Source organism: Astatotilapia calliptera, chromosome 14 (genome assembly GCF_964374335.1).
Source record: "Astatotilapia calliptera chromosome 14, fAstCal68.1, whole genome shotgun sequence".
Classification (NCBI taxonomy): Eukaryota; Metazoa; Chordata; class Actinopteri; order Cichliformes; family Cichlidae; genus Astatotilapia; species Astatotilapia calliptera.
The window spans coordinates 25571121-25574992 of record NC_137435.1 but is presented as its reverse complement, the minus strand read 5'-3'; the positions used below and the strand labels follow the sequence as shown (position 1 = coordinate 25574992).

Below are 3872 nucleotides of genomic sequence, written 5' to 3'. Positions count from 1 at the left end.
AAGCTCTGTTTACACCCAATGGTGCTGCTGACCTGTTCCCAGGTAGCCTCATTAGTTGTTATCTTGATGCACGCTCAATAAAAGAAGGTGAGAGAATCCCAGAAAGTTAACTCTGTTCATCTGGATTTCCAATCTTTGAAAACAAGGTCAGAGTTTATACAACAGAACAGTTTGATGCTTTTATAGGTTTGTTTTTTCTGGAATCATCCATATTCCTCATGATGAGATAATGAGATAATATGTAGACTGAAGCATTTATCTTTCCTTGTTAACTGCCAGTCCTTTGTGTGCTTCACTCTCAACTGGCTGCCTCTTCACCCACTTTCCACTTGTGACAAAATGCCAAGTCATCGCTTGTGTTTGCTGTTTGTGCTCAGTGAGGCTGCACGGCTCCAGTTTCCTGCTTCAGATCTACTCGACTCAGAGTAAAGCCTGAAAATCTGTTGGTTCTCATGGCTGGACCGAGGAGAAGGGCAGAGCGAGCTGCCAGAGCATCGGATACATCAGGTGAGATGCTCAGCTAGTTCAGCCCGAGATGAAACAAAAGCTGCTCTGTGAACGATTTTCAAGCGATGCTCAATTTTTTTTTTACAATTTGTGCTTTGACAGGGACACGTATTTTAAATCAGGCCAGCAAAGGGCTGATGCTAATGATGGATTCTTACTAGTGAAGTCTAACTTCAACCCTCAGGCATCCATACTGCAACAACTTGCCCTACAGTGAGTGAGCTGGTAATGATAAACCTGTGTCAAAATGCTAATATTGATATGATATTAACCTGATCTCATTCCAAATGTCTTTTTTCCTCCAATCCTTAGAAGTACATGTCCTAACAACATGGTGTTGACATTGCACTGTACTAGTATGTCTTTATACTTTCTTAGAAATGAACCAAATCACAACAACAATTACCTCAAGGTGCTTTATATTATAAGGTAAACCCCCTGGAAACAAACCACCAACCTTTCACCTGGCAAGTGAATTACAAGCACATAAAGGTTTATTCCTGTTAAAAGGGAGTTTTTCCTTCCCACTGTCACCATGTGCTGGATCACAGAAAGCGGTGTGTTAGCTGAGGTTTCTTTCTAATAGCGTAGGGCATAGGTGTCAAACTCTGGCCCGCGGGCCAAATTTGGCCCGCAGCCTAATTACATTTGGCCCGCGAAGCCATACCAAATTACTATTAGAGCTGGCCTGCTGGTATTACACAGCTAATATACAGTGGGGCAAAAAAGTATTTAGTCAGCCACCGATTGTGCAAGTTCCCCCACTTAAAATGATGACAGAGGTCAGTAATTTGCACCAGAGGTACACTTCAACTGTGAGAGACAGAATGTGAAAAAAAAATCCATGAATTCACATGGTAGGATTTGTAAAGAATTTATTCGTAAATCAGGGTGGAAAATAAGTATTTGGTCACCTCAAACAAGGAAAATCTCTGGCTCTCACAGACCTGTAACGTCTTCTGTAAGAAGCTTTTCTGTCCCCCACTCGTTACCTGTATGAATGGCACCTGTTTGAACTCATCATCTGTATAAAAGACACCTGTCCACAGCCTCAAACAGTCAGACTCCAAACTCCGCCATGGCCAAGACCAAAGAGCTTTCGAAGGACACCAGGAAAAGTATTGTAGACCTGCACCAGACTGGGAAGAGTGAATCTACAATAGGCAAGCAGCTTGGTGTGAAAAAATCAACTGTGGGAGCAATCATCAGAAAATGGAAGACATACAAGACCACTGATAATCTCCCTCGATCTGGGGCTCCACGCAAGATCTCATCCCGTGGGGTCAAAATGATCATGAGAACGGTGAGCAAAGATCCCAGAACCACACGGGGGGACCTGGTGAATGACCTGCAGAGAGCTGGGACCAAAGTAACAAAGGTCACCATCAGTAACACACTACAACGGCAGGGAATCAAATCCCGCAGTGCCAGACGTGTTCCGCTGCTGAAGCCAGTGCATGTCCAGGCCTGTCTGAAGTTTGCCAGAGAGCACATGGATGATACAGCAGAGGATTGGGAGAATGTCATGTGGTCAGATGAAACCAAAGTAGAACTTTTTGGTATAAACTCAACTCGTCGTGTTTGGAGGAAGAAGAATACTGAGTTGCATCCCAAGAACACCATACCTACTGTGAAGCATGGGGGTGGAAACATCATGCTATGGGGCTGTTTTTCTGCCAAGGGGACAGGACGACTGATCCGTGTTAAGGACAGAATGAATGGGGCCATGTATCGTGAGATTTTGAGCCAAAACCTCCTTCCATCAGTGAGAACTTTGAAGATGAAACGAGGCTGGGTCTTCCAACATGACAATGATCCAAAACACACCGCCCGGGCAACAAAGGAGTGGCTCCGTAAGAAGCATTTGAAAGTCCTGGAGTGGCCTAGCCAGTCTCCAGACCTCAACCCCATAGAAAATCTGTGGCGGGAGTTGAAAGTCCGTGTTGCTCGGCGACAGCCCCAAAACATCACTGCTCTCGAGAAGATCTGCATGGAGGAATGGGCCAAAATACCAGCTACTGTGTGTGCAAACCTGGTAAAGACCTATAGTAAACGTTTGACCTCTGTTATTGCCAACAAAGGTTATGTTACAAAGTATTGCGTTGTATTTTTGTTATTGACCAAATACTTATTTTCCACCCTGATTTACGAATAAATTCTTTACAAATCCTACCATGTGGATTCATGGATTTTTTTTTTTCACATTCTGTCTCTCACAGTTGAAGTGTTCCTCTGGTGCAAATTACTGACCTCTGTCATCATTTTAGGTGGGGGAACTTGCACAATCGGTGGCTGACTAAATACTTTTTTGCCCCACTGTATATATTGTTTAGTATTAAGCTTTGCTTGTTCCATATTCAGTTTTTCAGCAAAACCTGTTTGAGTCCATAAGAAAAGATTCATTCTTATATCTGGAGGAAGTTTTTTTTTCATATAAATGTTAGCCCGCGACTTTGTTCCAGTTTTGAATTTTGGCCCACTGTGTATTTGAGTTTGACACCCCTGGTGTAGGGTCTCTACAATATCAAACCTCAGTGAGAGCGACAGTGGGAACGAAGAACTCACTGTTAGCAGGAAGAAACCTCTGGCAGAACAAGGCTCAGTTTGGGGATAAGGCGAAAGAGAAGAGAGCAGAGAGAGACAAGACAGGCAAAGTATAGTGAGAACCAAAAGTTGCTAATTACTAATGATTTAATGTAGTAGTGGAGTGCATCCAGCATATCAAAAAGAACATTTCAAGCCTAATATTAAAAGCAGGAGGTTGTCTGTCTCCTGAATCCAATCTGGGAGTTGTTTCCATAGTTGAGGATAGCTGAAGGTTCTTCCTTGCAATCACACTGGTTTTTTTCAGTGTGTTGTTGAGTTTTGTCTCTCTGAAAGCCTGTAGCTGTAGAATGCTCTAACAGCAGCCTCCTTTTTCAGATTGTGGAAGCAGGGTGAACTCCAGCAAGGCTTCTGCAGGACAGCTGGCCTCCCTTGGGGCTGTGCCCTGGCAAGTCAGCCTCCAGGTTGCCGGCTCTCACCGCTGTGGAGGAGCCATCGTCTCCCCCTACTGGATAGTCACCGCCGCTCAGTGTGTGACCTGGTGAGTCCTCCACCTTCACCTTCACCACCCCTCAGTAACCGTGGTTTGATCCAGCTTTAATCAAATCTCTGCTGGTCACCCCCCACCTTTGCAGGGCCACCAGTCCTGCAGACTGGGCAGTATGCTGGGATAGTGGACCCATTAGGCCCTCTGTTTAACCCTGCTTACTCGGTGCGTCGCATTATAACTCATGAGAGCTACAACAGCCAGACCCTGAAAAATGACATTGCTCTTATGAGGCTCTCCCAACCTTTGGACATAACAGGTGCTTATGATGAGC

General features: G+C 44.7%; 1 long non-coding RNA gene across 1 annotated transcript; it reads left to right on the top strand.

Moving 5' to 3' along the window:
* The first annotated feature begins 243 nt into the window (after nt 1-243).
* LOC113036965 (uncharacterized) lies at nt 244-3597 on the top strand. The gene is made up of 3 exons (XR_013901197.1): nt 244-507; nt 610-720; nt 3430-3597. It is a non-coding gene; the product is annotated as an uncharacterized LOC113036965 (long non-coding RNA).
* The last annotated feature ends 275 nt before the right edge of the window (nt 3598-3872 follow it).